This window comes from Ailuropoda melanoleuca, chromosome 6 (assembly GCF_002007445.2).
Source record: "Ailuropoda melanoleuca isolate Jingjing chromosome 6, ASM200744v2, whole genome shotgun sequence".
In the NCBI taxonomy this organism is placed as follows: Eukaryota; Metazoa; Chordata; class Mammalia; order Carnivora; family Ursidae; genus Ailuropoda; species Ailuropoda melanoleuca.
Window position 1 is genome coordinate 91,406,181 of NC_048223.1, and position 20,199 is coordinate 91,426,379.

At 45.9% G+C, this 20,199-nt stretch overlaps 1 non-coding gene across 1 annotated transcript; it reads right to left on the bottom strand.

The window, feature by feature from the left end:
- Positions 1 to 10,265: 10,265 nt before the first annotated feature.
- On the bottom strand, positions 10,266 to 10,372 carry LOC117802890. Its single transcript, XR_004626400.1, has one exon. It is a non-coding gene; the product is annotated as a U6 spliceosomal RNA (small nuclear RNA).
- Between the last annotated feature and the right edge of the window lie 9,827 nt (positions 10,373 to 20,199).

Below are 20,199 nucleotides of genomic sequence, written 5' to 3' on the forward strand. Positions count from 1 at the left end.
AAAATAAAATCTTTAAAAAAATAAATAAATAAATATAAAATGTGTCTCTTTAGACATCATATAGTTGGATAATTTTTAATACATTCTTCCAATCTCTGTGCTTTGATTGGGGTATTTAATCCATTTATAAATAATCTAATTACTTATAAAGTGAGATTCATGTTTGATATTTTGCCATTTGTTTTATATATGTCCTATATCTTTTGTTATTGTTTCTCTATTGCTTGATTTCTCACTCTTCGTGGTATTAAATAGGCAGTTCCTAGTGTAGCATTTTAATTCCTTTGTTATTTCTTTTACCAGACTTTTCCAAGTTATTTTCTCAGTCATCGCCCTGGGGTTTGCAAGCAGCATTTTAACAGTGTGTAAAACTTTGCTCCACTGCTACTTAATTCCCTCCCTCTTCCTTGGTGCTATTATTTTCATAACAATTATATTTTATATGTTTATATTTATATATGTTTTATGTGTTTAAATATAAAATTATATTTTATATGTACATGATACAGTTTTATACTTATTTTAATGCAGTGTTTTAAGACAGACAAGAAAAGATTTACAAACAAAAACATGTTTATATTGTCTTTCATAATGCATGGTTATTTTTGCTGCTGCTTTTTTCCTTTGTGTGGAGTCGAATTACTGTCTAGAGTCCTTTCATTTTGGCCGAAAGAATTCTGATTCGTTTTTTAAAATTTTGTTTTATTCTGTTTTTTTTGTTTTTTGTTTTCAGGTCTGCTAGCAACTAATCCTTAGTTTTTATGTATCTGGAAATGCTTTAACTTCCCTTTCAATCTGAAGGAGAGTTTAGCTAGATAAATAATTTTTGCTTAATAGGCTTTTTCTTTCAATACTTTGAAGATGTCATCCCACTGTTTTCTAACCTCTGGTTTCTGATAAGCCAGCTGTTAACATTATTGAGTAGTCCTTGTACTTAATAAATTGCTTCTTTTTTACTATTTTTAGTATTTTCTCTTTGTCTTTGTTTTTTTTTTTTTTTTTTTTTTTGTTTTTTTCTTTTTTTTTTTTTTTTTTTTTTTTTTTTTTTTTTTTTAAAGATTTTATTTATTTATTTGACAGAGACAGCCAGCGAGAGAGGGAACACAAGCAGGGGGAGTGGGAGAGGAAGAAGCAGGCTCCCAGCAGAGGAGCCCGACGTGGGGCTCGATCCCACAACGCCGGGATCACGCCCTGAGCCGAAGGCAGACGCCCAACCGCTGTGCCACCCAGGCGCCCCTTCTCTTTGTCTTTGAATTTCATTAATTTGACTATAATATGTCTATGGTGGATCTTTTGGATTTTGTTCTATTTGAATGTGTAGATTAATGTTTTTCATCAAATTTGAGAAGTTTTCAGATACTTTATTAAATTATTCTCTGTCTCTTTCTTTTCTCATCTCTGTCTGGGACTCCTATTACGCATATGTTGGTATGTTTGCTGGTGTCCCACAGACCTCTGAGGTTCTATTCATTTTTCTTCATTATTTGTTCTTTCTGCTTCGCAGACTGGATAATCTCTATTGACCAATCTTTAAGCTTATTGATTCTTTCTTTTTCCAGCTCAAATATGTTCTTGAGTTCCTCTAGTGACTTTTTCACTTCAATTTATACACAAACACACACACACACACACACACACACACACACACAATTTCTCTCTTTATTAACATTCTCTATTTGGTGAGGCATCATTGCCATACTTTTATTTTAATTCTTTGTACATGTTTTCTTTTAGTTATTTGAACATATTTATAATAGCTGATTTAAATTCTTTGCATAGTAAGTACAAAATCTGTGCACTCTCAAGGACATTTTCTGTTGCCAGCTTTTTTTCTTTTTTTCTGTCTATGTGGCATATTTTCTTGCTTCTTGCATGTCTCATAATTTTTTGTTGTAAACTGGACTGGTGACTTCACTTGCCTCTCCTTTCTTGTGCACGTGTGCTGGCTTTTAGATCTCCAGGAATACGCCAGAGTTTTTCAAAATTCCCTAAGGTAATCTAGTTTGCCAGAATTTCTTTTTAAATTCCCAATCAGGGTGTAGTTTTCCTTAAATGAAATCACAGCCTTAGGTAGCTGAGATGTTGCCAGCAGTTTGGTATTGGTTCAATACTGTCCTGGGAGTAGGTTTCCTTTTGGTCCTCCCCATTTTTCACCCCCAGCTGAGCTTAGATGAGCTCTGAGTCAAATCAAAGAGCCACCACATTCTGTAAATAGAGATTTACCAGGGAGTTAAAAGTTCTGACAAAATATTGACTGTTCTCTGGCAGACTACTCCTTCTCTGCCTCCCTTGAGGATGTTTCCTTCCCAATCCATCTGCTAGCGGTAGGTGTGCCTTTGGTCCTGTCCTAAAATAACTTTTCATCTCACTGGACCTAGGCTCTCTGAATGCACTCATCCATTCATGGATCATGTATACTCCGATGACTTTGAAATATAAATCTCCCTCCCAGCACTCTGAGGATTTAAGCTCTCCATTGGAAAGTTTCTCTTAAACATTCCTCTGGCAACAAAAAAACAACATTTTAAGAACTGAACTTACTCTCTTCCATGCCCTGATTCCTGAAATGGCTCATCTTCTTATTTTTATATTAAAGACAGGCATCTCTTTACAAGGCAGTCCAAACGGGTCTCCCTGTGCTTTTTCTTCCCACATCTCTGCTATTAACATCCATATAGTTGAGACTCCAAGCAGTTCTGCCCCCCTACACTCTGTCCCAGGCTTCCTTTCTCCTCTGTGGGCACTCTCATTGCTCCAGCCTAGGCCACTGGCCTCAATTTTCCAGACTGGAGTAGAGACATCCTTGGCACATACTCCTCTGGTGCTCTGTAATTAATCCATTCGGAGCTCTTACCATTCTGAATTCTAGTTGTCCTTTGCTGATCTATCTTTCATCGCAGAACATAATCTTCAGGAAAAGATCAGGTCTCATTTGTCCTATTCCCTTGCCTATGGAGCTTGGTAGGCTCTCAAAAATATGTTGAGTAAGTGAATATTTGCAGCAGTGACTGAAACTAATGATACTTGGTCAGATTGTAAGTTTGGGTTATCGGGGGGAGGGATAGTTAATAAAGACAATGAGCAACACTGAAAATGTTTCTTACATTAATCAGATGTGCGCTTCTGAGGTGTTTCACCAAACGCTTAGGAAAGGAAAGGTTATGAGAACACCATGAAAAACTTGGCAATCATTCTCCACTCCGCAGAGTAACTTTGTGGTTCAGACGTAATTTAAAGAAAGATATGACCAGACAGCTCAGGACCACCATCTTTTTGGATTCCAAATCCTTGTTACTTGGCTAGAAAACCCACAGAGATTTGACTTCAGTTTTCTTGAGAGTAAAAATGTGTTTCTTCCAGTTAATGGCAGTTCAAAGTATTTCTTTGTGAGATTTGAGCAAACTCTGCCTCAACAAGTACCCAGAAAAGCAGATAATCTTGACCACAGGGAACTTTAAATTTGATTTTGAAATGAAGTCACTGGAAAATAAAACATTCAAAATGCAAACACCTTTAAAAGGCATCTATCTGCACAATCTGGAATTTGCAGACAGACGGATACTCCCAAGCTTGCATACAAGGCTTGCTTTCTAGTGAGGCCTGACAGTAATATATTTATTTATCCCACTGTACTGAGTTGGATAGTGTCCTACTAAAACTCACATCTAGCTTAAGAAATAGAGCATCATCCTTACTTTTGAAGATCCCAAGTGTCCCTCCTCTACCACCAGAAGAACGATTGTAAAGGAAGAAATCTCAACAGAAATGCTAGCTGTGGGCAGGTCTTTCCTCCCTGACACCCCCTAAGGAATCCAAAAGACCAGCTGTTCCTTCCTGCTTTCTATCACCTAGAGTTCAGGTAGATGGCCTGATACTTCCATTTAGTACATTGAATCTTGAGAGAGTGACACACTCAGGGACTCTTGAGAAAATATTCAGGACAGTCAAAGGCCCAGGAGTGTCATCTGGGGAAAAAAAAATGGCTCCCATGGCTGTTTCCTGTTATTTAGCTTCCCTTGGTTCCAGTCATTTCTCCAAATCTGCTCACCAGCCTTCTCATGAATTCTGGGAGTGTCTCCATATACATCCAACAAATTCTTTCGCTGCTTATGCTAGCCGGAATCAGTATCTGCTGCTTGGAACTATACCCCTGCTCCTGTGCTCTCGCATAGTGGAAAATCCATTGCAACATGGCAGCTCCTGTCTGACACATCTCTGAGCTCCAGCCCCCAGTCCAGCCCTGGACCAACCCCAGAATCAGCACCAGGAAATAGCTGTTGGCTAAATGAAGTCGTAGGGTTAAAAGAAAAAAAAATCTCAGGACATAGACTGAAGGGATTTGGGAGAAAACGTCCCAGGTCCAAGAACCCTGCCTGTCACAAGAGACGCCATTGTGTCTGTTGATTTGGATTCTCTGGCTTGGAACAAGGAGCACGAGTCACTCGTCTTTCTCCTTGGTAATACCGAACAGCTGCTGTGAAGTGAACACCAGATGAAGTGCTTATAACCCCCTTCTCTAAATAAATGCAATAAAGATGACTTTCCCTTTCATAAACCATGGTTAGGAAACATGCCAAAAGATCGTTGTCTTCTCTCTGCTCTGGCAACTCTCTGGTACCCTAGATAGCAAAGCAAGGGCACGTGTTCCCTGGGCAGCACCAGCCCCACTCCAGGCCGCTGCCATTTCTCTACCTCTAGAGCTGCAAGGTCAGGTGCTGTTAGGTTTGAAGCCTCCGTCCCTCTGCAGAGGCCGGCCAGTCCCGTCCTGCCAATTAATCCTTCCAAGCAGCGTTTACTGAGGGCTGAGGTCGGGCTGGGGATCTATAGTCTAATGAATAGAACAGACCCAGCAACACATTTGCCCAACAGATGGCCAAGGCTTTTGTTTGATGCTTGCTTACACCAAGTGCGAGGAGTAAAGGGGAGTCCAGTGGAGGTGCCGGAAGGGGTCAGAGAAGATCCCCTGAGCAGGTGTTCCTGGAAGTGGGTCTTGACATCAGATCAGGGTTTACCAATAGGAAATGCAGGGTGGATGTTTCAGATGGAAACACAACTTGAGCAAAGACACAACAGCCTGAAGGTAGAGCAGGAGTGAGGATGGGAGGGCAGAATTGCAAATTATCCGCAATTGCAGTGAGGCTTCTCTGGGTGGGCCAGCAGTGAGCCCTCCTTTCTGGGAGACCCGGGCGGGTGGAGGGGGACCCAGGTTGAATCACTCTCCACTTGGAAACACTGGAGTGGAAGGGCCTCTTGCCCAGGAGAGAATCTTCAACATGGGAGTCATGACTCCAGTGGGTACCTGATGATTTCCCACAAGCCTGGAAAGAGGCCCTTTCTTCCTTTACAGGGCTGGGTTGGGACAAGTGAAATGCCCAGTGAAGAGGCTTATCAGGGACTGTGGCCCTCAGCCTGGCCACAGAGCTCTATCAATTCATTCATCCAACATTTCTTGAGCACCTATGGTATACAGTGCCAAGGGTAGGTGGTCCAAAAGTAACTGATACACATTCTTTACAGAAATGTCACTAAATACATGCAACCACTGGAAATGATACAGAAATGAGCATTTAATGATTTAGAGAAGGAATCTGTTCTATAGGAAAAGGCAAGTTACAAATATTTTATACACAGAATAATGGTATTTTTTAAATATTTTTTTAAATTTACTTATTTGAGAGAGAAGGACCGTGCACTTGAGTGGGGGGAGGGGCAAAGAAGGGGGAATTTCAATCAGACTCCACACTGAGTGTGGAGCTGGACGTGGGGCTCAATCTCATGACCATGACCGGAATGGAAAGTCGGATGCTTAACTGACTGAGCCACCCAGAAGCCCTCAATAAAGGTATTTTCTATAAGAGAAAAACTTCCTTTCTGCATATAAAGACTGAGATTGGAAGGATGTAAGGCAATATCAACACACACACACACACACACACACACACACACACACACACTACATGAGCTTTCTCTGATTGGTAGGATTACAGGTGATTTATAATTTCCTCTTTATCCCTATTTTCCAGATTTTCTACAATGCATATGTATAACTTTGAATCAGGAAAAAAAACAGAAGAAAAATACTATATACAACAAAAAGCACAGCCCTCGTGTTCCCAGAGATGCTCACAGGCAGTGCGGGACACAGTCGTGCCCACAGAGAAGTGGGTTGATGCTGGATGTTAGGGGACTCTGGGTCCTGTTTCAACTTATCATTGTAGCCGGCAGTCAGCCCGTTTAGTTTTAGCACGCAGCTACTGGCCGATTTTGTGGGCTGTGGTTCCAACGACAGTTTAATTGTCAGGGCTCTGGGTTCCAGTCTGCTTATTTATCTGGTGCTTCTGGGGCTCCCACGGGGCCCTTCTGCTGCTTCCTGAGGAGATAGGTGCGGCTCCAGGGGGCACTGATGTCTCCTGGCAGGTAGGGGAGTTCACGTCCAAGGGGACAAGCGGTTTCTCTGGCCAGATGCTTATTGTGACAAGATTCCCTTATTGTGATGGTGAGTCCCCCCACCCCGCCCGAGGGTCTCTAGTGAGAGAACAGGGTCTTAGCCCTAGGGGGACAAAGAAGCTAGCTGGGGGGTGGGTTCCCCTTGCTAAGCCTCCAGGTCCAGGAAGCCTCTCAGTGGAGGAGCTCCGTCTCAACCCTTAGAGAGCTCTGCCCTGGCTGTTTATGGGGAATGGGGTTCCCAGTTGATCCCCCTAGCATGTGGGGTTATAGGAACTCTCATTCCATACGGGGAGGGAAGAGCCTACTGGGTGTCTCCTGTGATAGGTGGGGGCGGGAAACACTGAGTCGGTCTCCTTCTGCTGGCGGGAGTGGGGACCTAAGACACTGCACCACTGTGTTCTTCCCCCGTCCTGGGGCCTCAAACCAGGTCTCCTTAGCACGCATGAGAGTTCTGGATAACTCTGCCGTGCTGGTTCCGGGGCCCAAAGCCCTGCGGAGCAGACAGGAGCCCGGAAAGCTGGAGCTCTGCCATCTCCCCCACAACACCAGCCCCTCCCCGGTCTCCTTCACTTCCTCCCTCTCCTCCGGCCAGTACTTCCTGCTCTCTGTTGGGGTGTAACTCACGTCCTGTAGAAGTCACCCATCTAACACGTACGGTCAGTGATTTTTAACACAGTCCCCAGCCTGTGCGGCCGACACCACCGTACAGTTCCAGACCACGTGCATCTGCCCGCAAGGGAACTGTATCCAGGAGCAGGCGCAGGCCCTCACTCCCCGCTCCCCCCAGCCCTGGGCAACTACTGGTCTACCTTCTATCTACGGGCTTTTGTCCTTTCCGGACCCTTTGCCGAGATGGAGTCGTGTAGTACGCGGCGTTCTATGACTGGCTTCTTTTGCTTTGCGTGTCTTCAAGGTCCCCCCATGCCGTATACCCTACTTCATTCTTATTTGCAAATATTTCATTAAATAGATTCCATTTTGGGTACCCTTTCAACACTTGAATACTTAAGTCGTTTCCACTTTGGGGCGACGATGAAGAATGCTGCTGTGGACATTCAGGCACGAGGGTTTGTGTGGACGTATATTTTCATTGTTCTCGGTTGTATGCCTGGGAGTGGGATTGCTGGCACATTTGGCTGCCGTACTGACATATGCTACAACACGGGTCAACCGCAGAAGCCTTATACTAATTGCAAGAAGCCAGCCGCAAAGGACCGCGTAGTGCCTGGTTCCATTCATATAAATGTCCACAACGGGAAAATCCACTGAGACAGAAAGCTAGATTCGAGGTTGCCTAATGATGGTGTCCTGGCTGGGGGAGAGGGCTGACTTCTAATGTGTGTGAGGTTTTGAGGGAAGGGAGGAAAATATTCTAAAGTTGACTGTAATGACGTTTGTGCATTTCTGTGAATACGCTGAAAACCAGTGCATGGTACCCTTTTTTTTTTTTTAAGATTTTATTTATTTATTCGACAGAGATAGAGACAGCCAGCGAGAGAGGGAACACAAGCAGGGGGAGTTGGGAGAGGGAGAAGCAGGCTCATAGCGGAGGAGCCTGATGTGGGGCTCGATCCCATAACGTCGGGACCACGCCCTGAGCCGAAGGCAGATGCCCAACCGCTGTGCCACCCAGGTGCCCCACATGGTACCCTTTCAATAGGTGACCTGTATGGAATGTGAATTATAACTCAGTAAGGTTATTCTTTAAAAGGACAGAAGGGAGAGAGGGAAGGCGGGAGGAAGAGAGGCTGTGTGGGGAGACCCGGCAGGGCCCCTCCCTCTGTGTCCCCCAGGGCGAGCTGTCTGTGTTTCCGAGAGCCCCAAAGCTCCAGCCTCAGTGCCTCCTCTGAAACGAGGCCCACTGTAAATCACCGGCCGGCGAGGCAGGGCTCTGTAAACACGAGCCCCAGCCTCAGCTATGTGGTGATTACTGCTTTATTGATCCTCAGATACCTTCTGGAGATTGAGTCGCTTGGAACTTCTCTACTTGCCTTCTGAGTCCCCCTGTGCAAGTCAGGGCTGCTGTGTCCCAGCCCAGGATTCCCGGTGACCCCAATCTTCCTGCTGTAAATGTCAGAGATGATAAAGTGGGGCCAGATCTCCTGTAGGAAATGGTGGGAACCTTACCTCCAACACGGAGGGAACAGGGCTGGGCAGCGTTCTGGGGAATTCCTCAGAGCTGCTCTCCCGCAGGTGCCCAGGGGCCGGAGGACAGAAGGATGGACGAACACTTGGGAGTTTGGCTTTTCTAAAACCCTTCGGCCTGGTGGCTTGCACCCACCACACAATAAGTCGTATTAAATTTAAGGTTCAGGATTCATGCAAGGCACGCGCACTCCTTCCTAGAGAGGATGTTGGCGGCACTGAGCGAATGCAGGAGCCCCAGCAGGTGAGGGCCAGAGCGGGTCTCAGGGCCCTGCAAGAGCAAAAGCAGCCCGGAGTCGCGGAGCCTTCCCTCGCCACAGTAACTCTTCAGGTACAGGAGATTAGCAATGCATTCTTTTTACTCATTAGCTTAAACAAAGCAATTTATATATAGTGATGGTTCTCAGTTGAAAGAGACAGGGTTTGGAGCCACCTGGTCCTTTGAATTCAGGAAACTGCCCCTGCTTGTCAATTTTATGAGGTTGGGAAGAGAGGAAAAGGAGAAAATGCTCTGGGAAACACTTTGGAAACTGCAAAGCACTAAACAAACACCAACATCTTTCCTTTCCCTTCAGGGGGTTTCTTACTCAGGGACCCATCGGAGGACCCAGAAGCCCTCTCTGGCCCTTGTCCTCCAGAGAGCAGCCCACCAACCATACAGGCTGCTCCGGCTCCTGCAGCCCTGACTTCACACAAGCCCCACAGTCACACCCCGCTTTGCCAGGAATTGCCCTAGTTACGGAGAATTTAGCGGCTTTCGACATCGCCACGTGCCTGCTCTCTCAATCGGTGACACAACAGATGGGTGGGACTGGAAGTGCAGGGAGAAGCATCTCCAGGTACAAAGGGAGAAACTGGGGCTCAGAGGGATTGGGGTCCTAAGTGCTTCATCCTCGTAATCCTGTGTCACGGCGGGAGGGAGGGTCATCGCAGGTGCTGGCTTGTCAGAGAGGCCCAGCGTCCCTCAGCCCAAGTGCTGCCGTCATCACCCACACACCCCTGTGGCTGTCAGCCTCTTTGCTCTCCTAACTGTGCAAATCTGGCTGTACTTGAACCAGGCCCCCAGCGGGCCAGAAGCTGCCCATGCCAGGCCCCTAACTGCCCACTGAGGGAGACTTGGCCTCCCACCACACAGGCACTGGAGCCGATGAACCATGGCGTGCACGTGCTCAGAGCCACAGGGTCCTGGCAGTGCCCTAAACGGGGCATCGGCAGGGCAGAAGGAACCCCTGTAGCCAGAACATGCACCAAGACAGGTGGGGCTACATCTTTCCATAAAGAGAAGACCCAGAATATTTTTTGAAGCTTGTGCCTCTTTTAATTTCCCATTTTTGATAGAAACATGGATACAGAGAAATATTTCTCTATTATAAGGGGAAAAAACAATGCAAGTACAATGATCAGCGAGCATGGACCCCCGGCTCCTCGACTGGGACATGAGGGGGAACCATGGGGCAGAGGGGATGGAAGTGGAGGCTGCTTCTCACCTCCGCGTCACTGTGCCCGTACTGGACAGTGTGTCCAGTTTCACAAGATGTTCTGAGTTTCAAGGGAACCTGGAAATGTGCACTGTTATATGCCACCTCCCCATTCTCATAGGGAGCACGTTTCATTTTCCTCTAACAGTCCACGAACACCAGCTATGCAAAATGCATTGGGGGCCAATTTTTTTTTTTAATATGAAACACTTAATGTATTTGCATGTCATCCTTATGCAGAAGCCATGCTAATCTTCTCTGTATCTTTTCAACTTCAGTCAATGTGCTGCCGATACAAGCACCTTGGTATCCACATCTCACCTGCAGGTTTGGACGTCTTGCTTAGGTTTTGTATTTTACCCTGACAGTCGACGTCTCTGCCTCAGATCACACTTGGTTCTCAGATGCGAAGTTGACTCCCCTTCTGCAAGCATGTCCCGAAGACGTGAGGGGGAGCACAGAGAGGTTTCTAAGTGTCATCCTCCCCAAGAGCACTCAGGGGATGCCCCACTCTCTCCTACGTTGAGGATCAGCCATACAAGTATAGACTGAGCCTGATTGGTTTCATTCTTAGGAAATAAAAATTTATCACACTGTTCTATATTTTTGGTTTCATGACAAGAAAGAAAATCGATTCCTTACTCCAAAAGACTGAAGAATGATTTAGTGGATTTTGTTCAAAAGCCTTGCCCTGTTAAGTTGGGGATGTGGCTTTCTTTATTTTTTTTTTAAAAGATTTTATTTATTTATGTGACAGACAGACAGCCAGCGAGAGAGGGAACACAAGCAAGGGGAGTAGGAGAGGAAAAAGCAGGCTCCCAGCGAAGGAGCCCGATGTGGGACTCGATCCCGGAACGCCGGGATCACGCCCTAAGCCGAAGGCAGACGCTTAACGACTGTGCTACCCAGGCGCCGAGGATATGGCTTTCTTGATAAACATCAATACTAGTTAGTGAAAAGTGTAGACATGGCCCCTGAGAATCCCAAGTTCAAGGGCTTACATCTTAATATAAACAGGCTGTGAACTTTTGACTAAAACAGGTAAAGTAAATGACAAACAAACCATGATGAAATGAAAACTAATCAGAATAGAATAATTGGCTGAATTTTTTCGAGAAGCCCTGCTAATCCTGGAGGATATGATCTCACCTTCCAGCCACGCAGCCGCCGTCCTCACAGGGCAGCTGTGGCCGCACTGACATTCTGGGGTGTGTGTGCACCTTTGCTCCCAGCCCCGGCCACGTGGTGAGAAAGCTTGGCCAGCATCTTCCTCCCTCACGCCTTCTCCTTTTCTCTCCTGACCAACGAGCCTCACGCTTCAAGCTGTCCTTGGTACGCTCGTGCACACCTGTACTTTTCCTCCTTGCTCACATCATCACAGAATTAAAAAAAAAAAGTAAAGGAAAGAAAGAAAGAAACATTTGAGGAAATTAGAACAACTGGCAAAATGAAGTTGAACAAATTCACCGCCTCCTTCCTTCTGTATATTCCCCACACAGCAGCCAGTGATCCATTTAAAATCCAAGATTCTACCATACGTTTGTTCAGGGCCTGCAGTGGCTCCCTATTTCTCTGATGAAAGTGATGGTCCTTCAAATGACTTCCAAGTGTCTCTATGATTTGTTCCCTACCTTCCCCCAACTCACGTCTTCTCACCTTTTCCTGCTCTCTCCCTTCCCCATGCATTCAGTCAACTACACTGACTCCTCAAGGACACTAGGCCCACCCCACCACAGGGCCTTTGCACTTGCTGCTCCTTCTGCCTGGAATCTCTTCCTCAGATAGCCATATGCCCCAGCTACATGCCTCACTCCCTCACTTCTTTCAGATCTTTATTCAAAGGTCACCTCATTGTGGTTTTGATTTGCATTCCTGATGATTAGTGATGTTGAGCACCTTTCAGGTACTTCTAGGCCATTTGCATGTCTTCTTCAGAAAAATGTCCATTCGGGTCCTTTGCCCATTTTTAATAGGATTATTTGTCTTTTTGCTGTTGAGTTTTCATGGAAACAGAGAAGAGAATGGCGGTTGCCAGGGGCTAAGTGCAGGGGGGAACAGATCAATGAATATATATATATTCATCAATATATATATTGATGCAGATCAAAGAATATAAACTTTAAGTTATAAAAAGAATAAACTCTGGGGCGCCTGGGTGGCTCAGTCGTTAAGCATCTGCCTTCAGCTCAGGTCATGATCCCAGGGTCCTGGGATCAAGCCCTTTATTGGGCTCCTTGCTCAGAGGGAAACCTGCTTCTTCCTCTCCCGCCCCCCCTGCTAGTGTTCCCTCTCTTGCTGTGTCTCTCTCTGTCCAATAAATAAATAAAATATTTTAAAAAAAGGAATAATCTCTGAAGATCTAATGTACAACATGGTGACTGTAGTTTATAATATGGTTGGTAAACTTGAAAGTTGCTGAAAGTAAGTCTTAAGACTTGTCACCAAAAAAAAAAAAAAAAGAAAAGAAAAGGAGTTGACTATGTAAGACGATGGTTGTGCTAACTGTCTGGATCGGCAATTATTCCACAATATATATGTATATTATGTCATCACGCTATACACTTTCAATATATACAAATATATTTGTCAATAATTCCTTAAAAGTTGGAGAAAAAAATATCACTTCCTGGGGGCTGTCCCTGCCCACGGTATCTAACACTTGGATTCAGTGTCCCTGCTCCAGCACCCCGCCCTGTGCTTCCCTCTTGCTCTGTTCGCCCTCGTCACCCATCATTCACTGTCTGAGGTTGCAGCCTGCTCTACAGGAGACCTTGTCTGTTAACCTCTTCCCTCCCAGACTGTCACTTCCCTAACAGCAAGGATTTTGTTCTCTTAGCTTGAGACACAGTTAACTCCCAAGAAATGTTGAAAATCTTATTCTTTTTTCCAAAAAAAAAAAACCCAAAACAAAACACAAGGTAAAAGCAAAATCTACTCCATGGCACGAGGACACTAATGGAACTGAGCAAAGGAGAATGCTCTGCTCACCTACTCTGTGCTGCGTGGGGACCTGGACAGGTCCCTTGTCATCTCTGAGCCTCGGTCACCTCTGTAAATGGGCACAATTATACCTGCCTGTCTTAACTCACGGGATGTTTGTGAGACACCAGTGAAAGAACAGTGCCAGAAGTCCTCCAAACACTGCCCAGTGTCCCTGGGGCATGGGCAAAATTACCCCACCGAGGACCACGGCCTTATAAGGATCTATTAGTTGTCAAAACAATAATATTCACTGCTTAAATTTTTTAACTGGTATGTTTTTCGCCAAAATTAAAAACTTGCTTTGCCTCACTGGTTGATTAAACTTTGTTCTTGTGAGAATGAACCAGAAACTTGCCCTGCACCAGGCAGCCCTCAGACCGCTTCCCCCATGCCTATCATGGGAGATGTCCTTTCCTCCAGCTGGAGGGCAGTAAAATGTTTTCAGAGTTTACGTCTCACTTCAGAACCTTGAATGAGATCCCCAACGTCCTGGGGAGTCCATGCAAAGCTCCAGAGAAGGATCTGGTAGTAAGTCGTTGGGCGGGGAAGCTCTTCCTTTCTTTACCAGCCACCATAACCATGCCCTTTGGGAAGGCTCCAGGAGTGTGGAGGACGCACACAGGCTAGCTGCTGCTGCAATGAATGTAATGAAATCCAAGTGGCCCTTCGGGAGGCCTGGCTTTGGAGGGGCTTTTCCGGGAGAGGGGGTTCTTCTCAAGGGTAATGACCATCCCAAATTTAACATGATGCACTCCAACGTGCAAAGAAAATTGCTTTTTTGTTTAAATTATCCTATAGCTGTTTTCATCGTCTACCTGAATCTCCGAGCACAGTAAGTGGAGATAGGGAGCAAGCAAGATGACTGGGCTTTCCAGTAAACAGCGTGTCAGTGCATTTCTGGTTTAAATAGTGGCTTTTAATAGTCCGTTCCAAGCGCAGCTGTCCACTCCGGTAGTCACTCCCTCCCTCTTTCTCCAAATGGTGATCCGGGTGTGAGCGAGAGAACTGGGACTAGGGAGGCAGCAGCCCTTGGAGGGTCAACGAGCTGCCTGCTCCCCGGTGGCCACCGAGGGATTCCGGCGTGGGGTCTACCCTGGTCTGCGGTGAGTGTGCTGAGGCCCCTGGCCGCTCTCACAGCAGGGGGGGCACCCTCGGCCGCTACTGCCACTGCCCAGCCTGGGCCTCTGGCCTTTGCCGTCCTCAGCGCCTCTCTCCTCCCAATGCTAGGTTGTGGCTAGTCCACATGGAACTTCATGTGCTCTTATGCGGCAAGCAGGAGTGCCCAGACCCCACACGTGCCTGGCCTAGATCACAGGAAGTCAGGAAGATGGCTCGGGCCCGACCACCTAGCCTCTCATCCCCAGCCTGAATTGTATCTGCTATCAAGCCAAGGTGGGGCTTCTCTCAAGAGCCTAGAAACTCGTTCATTCATTGAGTCATTCAACAAACACCTGTGCAGTGATGACTTCCATGCCATGCACTGCTGTGGGTCCTGGCGATGGAGCAGCAAACAAAGCAAAAGTCCCCAGTCCAGTGGGAAGAAAAAAGCAGTGAGCAATCGAATGAAATACACACTGTGTCAGAGGGCGATACATGCTGTTGAGAGACGTATATCCGGGAAGGTTGACGAAGACTACTGGGGGAAGAGGGAGCTATCTTAAATGCAGTGATCAAGGAAGCCCTCTCTGATAAGGTGGTATTTGAAAAAATTTGAACAGAGATCTAGAATCCATGAGGGGTGACGCATGAGGCTATCTGCTGGAAGAAACTTTCAGGCAAAGAGAACAGCAAGTGAAAAGGTTCTGAGGCAAGAGTGTGCTGGGTGGGTTAGAGAAACAACATGAAGTCGGCGGTGGCCACTTAGAGAAGGCTTTAGAAACACCAGGCAGAAACGCGAGTGTCTCAGAACATGAGGCAGCTAGCTCCGCATTGCAACAGGCTCCTGACAGGCCTCTCTGTCCTGACCCTTCTCTGACTCAAGAGCCAGCCTTGCCGATGGTGGGCTGTGGAGCCTCAAGTCTGGTTTCCTGGTTCTTCCTCTGTCTTGTTCCTTCCTACCAACAATTTCTGGCCCAGGAGAGGTGGGTCTCTTTCAGTCACGCTGGAGAACTCCCTCCCTGTATATTGAGTTGTCTCTTTTCACTATGACTTACAATAAAATTCTATGACTGGAGTCATGGAAAGTCTCACTCTTTATGTCTAAAATGGGAAGCTCAGGACTTTTGAAATCCCTATTCCCTTTTTCCAAAAATCCTGGTTTTGTCTCTGCTGGTCCACAGGGTGCCTGTGTGAGAATTGGAAAATGTAGCCAGCTCTCAGAGGACATGTCCGGGCCTCACAATAGGCAGCTTGCCGAGCCAAGGCCAGGCTGCATTTTTGCCCCTTCTTCATACCCCTCAGTTAGCAATCCTCTAGCCCACACCTGGGTGTCAAGCCTATTAATCCCTAAAGACTTGACAAAGTCATCTTTGAGACTCAACATTGATCAGTGACTTATGTGTTCTAGAAATCCCAATTCTAAATTTCCCTGGGAGGGACACCTGGGTGGCTCAGTCAGTTGAGCGTCTGACTCTTGATTTTGGCTCAGGTTGTGATCTCAGGGTCATGAGATCGAGCCCCACATCAGGCTCCGTGCTCAGTGGGGAGTCTGCGTGAGATCCTCTCCCTCTACCCCTCCTCCCACTCTCACACACTCTTGTATACTTTCTGTCTCTCTCAAAATAAATAAATAAAATCTTGAAAACAAATAAATAAATAAAGTTCCCTGGGAGAACATGCTTCATGGTGCAGCCTTGGAGGCACAAGACGGCCAGAGAATGAGATTTATGGGGGGAAATGAAAATATCATTCCTATTACCAACATTTCCAAAACAGCTTACAGGATCCATTTAATCCCGAGGATAACTTTCTCTTCCCTTCTCTCTCCCCTCATGACCAGGCCTAACATGTACATCTGTAGCCTGGTTCTGGAAGTTAGCATTCAGTGGAACAACGGACGTGGGTGGGGACGAAGGTGTGTGGGGGACCAGGTGAAGCCAGGCTTGGGCAAAGAGGGGGTGCCTCTTTGGAGGAGGAGAGAAACAAGACTTAACGGGTGGACATCCAGTGAAGGCAGTGGGCATTGGGAACCCAGGGTTTGAGATTTTCCTCTGCTTACAAAGGAACACGTTAGCCGGCCACAGTTTCAAGGATGATGGCAAAAGATGGGACACTCCTGAGTCAGAGACAAAGGCCCTTATCACTCACCACACAGCGAGCAGGATGGGCACCAGCAGAACGCCATCAAGTGCCCTTGCCCCGCAAATCCCACAGCGATGATGCAGAGGGTCCGTGTGGGTACTACGCGTGGAGTGAGTTTGCGTCACAGCTGAGATCCATGCACTCGGGAGATTGAAATCATTCCCAATACGCAGTTAGCAAGCACCCCTAGCTGGCCTCTGTCCCAGAAGGAGACATTGTCTTTGCTACACAGAACAGTTAAGCAAGCCTGCCCTTTGCTTTGGAGGGGGCACCTACCCCTGTCTTCCCAGACTGTTCTCTGCATAAACATTCATGGAGAGATTCTGGGACAAAGGCAGCCGGTGTGTCTGCTCGCAAGAAACGGGAAAGACACGCGGACAGTTGTTTCCTGGTCCGGCAGGTCAGAGCTCAGTCTGCGGTGCTGGTGGAGGGACAAGAATTGGCTACTGTCGCCCCAGAGCTCCTGTTCTTGGTGAGAAAGGATGAAAAATATAAAGCTGAAGACCATGCTCGTGTCACTCAAAGAGAAGCTCGGCCTTTTAGTCCCTGGCACTGCCTCAAAAGTAAACACAGATGGGCCCAAACACAAAACATAGGCAAGACTGAGGAGTTGGGCAACTTGAACATTCCTTCCCACCAGGCACGTTTTCTGCCGGAAGTCCTTGGCCCCCGGCTGGCTGGGCCAGCACACCCCTCCATCCATCACTGACAGGCGGCGCTGGCTGCAGCCAGCGTGTCCGGCCTCCGGAGCCACATCTCCAGGCAGAGACCAGCAATTAAGGGTTTAGATGCAAATCAACATGTATAACAGCCTTGGGGACATTTTCAGTACTCCAGAGACCGAGCAAGCTCCTATCAACACAATCAGATGAAGTAAAATTGCACAGAGCAAAGTTTTATAAAATCTTCTATATATGGAATTATTTTGATAAGAAATCTAGTTTGTTTTTCTTACAGCTTCTCTGCTGTGTAAGAGTATTAATTACTCACTAATCCACTTAATCTGATTAAATGCCTTAATTTTTTCAAAGAAAATTGTTGAACATTTACTATGAGTTGGTCTTGACTATGCGGATACACAGTTAATCAGGTAAGTGGCAGTCTGTTTCCTTTAAAAGCTCAGAATCCTCTTAGTGATGTGGTCCTCTGAGAGACAGAAAGTGTCAAAGGTGCAGGCAAAGCCAGGGCCTGACTCATAGACATAGGACACTGACCTCTCTTCATCCTATCAGATCAACGTGGGAACAATCCCCGTCATCCCCGCTCCTTACCCCTTACTCTCCTCCTTAGTTCCTTATTTGCTTTGTCCTGCAAAGGCCCACTTGGATTGCAGAAAACTTTTAGGGCAACCTGGTCAAAAAGTGAAAATCCAGGATTATTTGGGCAAACTCACAGCACTAAACAAAGGTTGGGCAAGATGGTCAGACAGACCTCCTCTATATGATAGGTAAAGGAACTGAGAGAATGAATGAATTATATAAAAGCACAAATTCTTGTAAAAAGAAAAAAAATGGAAAAAAGGAAAAATGAAATCTATACCCATCAGGTTGGCTGTTATTTAAAAAAAAAAAGTAAGGAAAGAATTGTTGGTGAGGATGTGGAGAAATTGAAGCCTTTGTGCATTGTAGCGGGAATTTAAAAGGGTGCAGTGGGTATTGAAGACAGTTTCTCGAAAAATAAATATAATTTTTTGTGAGCCAGCAGTTCCACTTCTGAGTAGTAGACTCAGAAGAAGTGAAAGCAAGGACTTGAACAGACATTTGTACACCAATGTTCAAAGCAGCACTGTTCACAGTAACCGAAACGTGGCCAAAAGACGGCATATATATTTATGGATGTATATGTGTATACACACATACATACAATGGAATATTACTCAGCCTCCAAAAGGAAGGAACTCATGATCCATGCTACAACATGGATGAAACTTCAGGACATCCCACTGAGTGAAATAAGCCAGACACAAAAAGACAAGTATTGTATGATGCGCTTACATGAGGTAACCAAGGTAGCCGAACTGATAGAGACAGAAAGTAACAGGGTGGCTGCCTGGGGCTCCAGAGAGGGGGGAATGGGGAGTTATTGTCGAATGGGTACAGAGTTGCAGTTTGCAATTTTTCTGGAGCCAGATGGTGGTTGACCGTTGCCCAACGTGAATGTACTTCGTGCCACTGAAATGTACACTGAAACATGGTTAAATGGTAAACTGCACGTTACGTATATTTTACCACAATAAGAAAAGAGGAAAGGTAGAATATTCAGTGAGTTATCAGTTGAGAAATTGATGGCAGTTTTCACTTTTTAGCCAGATGTTTTGGCGTCACATAGACACAGCCAAAATGAAATGATGAAGGATTTGGGAATTGAAGCCAGGACTCTGGAGTCTCAAGTGACTGTGATAATTACTGCATTTCATTTCCTGCATGTAAGGTGGATTGAGTTCAAGACTAAAAGCAATATTCCAATGGGCTGTGATTAATTGCCCCTCCTGTGTTTAAATGGACCTCCTCATGGCTTTTGCTATTGTTCTGCACAAATAATTAGGGCAGTTTCCACGAGTTCATGCTTGTGCACATTCTCGTAGAGAACAACAACAAAAAAGAGGCAATTTCTGTTCTGTGTTTAATGAGATTTCAGACTTGGCATATGTTTATCCACAGTTAGGTCGTGGACACGTAGGTCTGGCTGGGAAAGGAAGCACCAGCCTGCAGTTCCCTTATACCATCTCCCTTAATTTTTTTGGTATGCTATGATGTATAGCTGACCCCTTCTTTATTTATAAATGAATTTCAGGGAGATTCAGTAACTTTCCCTGAGTCACACAGATAGTAAATGCAAGAATGGAAAGCTGTACTTTGTTCTGATACCAATCCTTCCGTGCTTTTCTGAACTCTGCATATTGATAGGCAAGAGAAGCCGTGACTTTCCCTAATTATTATGCTATTCATTTGGTTATTTATTCACTCAGCCAACAAATGATCATTCTTCACTTCCTATATTCCGGTGATAGGCTCTGAGGATAGAGACCTAAGATCTCTATTGCTATCTCCAGGGAAGATTGCTGTTAGTGACCGGGGGACTCGGGTGATACTGCAGCAGGATGCAAAGGGTTAGCACAGCCCAGGCCACTTTGCAGCTGAGCTAATGATAAGAAGGAGTCAGGAGACAGAAAAATGAGAAGCAGGCATTTCAATCACAGAAGAAGAACCCCAAATTCCCTGCAGTACACTTGGAGCATATATTAGAAATGAGGGTGGGGGATAAGCGTTTTGGATTTTATGCTGAGGTCAACAATGAACAGGGAGACACTGACATTCTTAAATGAGCAAATGACAAAAGCAACAAATCTGCAATTCAGAAAGACCACTCTGATAACTACAGGGAAGATAGAGAGAGTGGCAGGCCAACACGGAGGCAAGGAGACAATACTAATGTCCTAAGTGTGTCTTAACAAATTACTACAAATGGGGGGAGCTTAAAACAACAGAAATTTATTCTCTCATGGTTATGGAGCCTTGAACTCCAACATCAAGGTGCTGGTAGGGACAAACTGCCTGTGACGGCTCTAGGGAAACGTCTGTGCCCTGCCTTTCCCTCAGCTTCTGGTGTTGTGGGCAGTGACAATCACTGGTGTTCCTGGCTTGCAGGCACATCACTCTGACACTCTCCCATGTGCTGTGTCTCCTCGTCCTGCAAGGACAGTGGCCATATTGCTTCAGGATCTGCCCTGCTCCCACATGACCACAACTTAACCTGATTATATCTGCAACGACTATTTCTAAATGAGGTCACATTCACAGGTATCAGGTGTTAGGACTTTAAAAAAAATACACACACACACACAAAAACACACACTCACGCATTTCAACCCAAGGGACACAATCCAACCCACACCAGAGACCAGTTA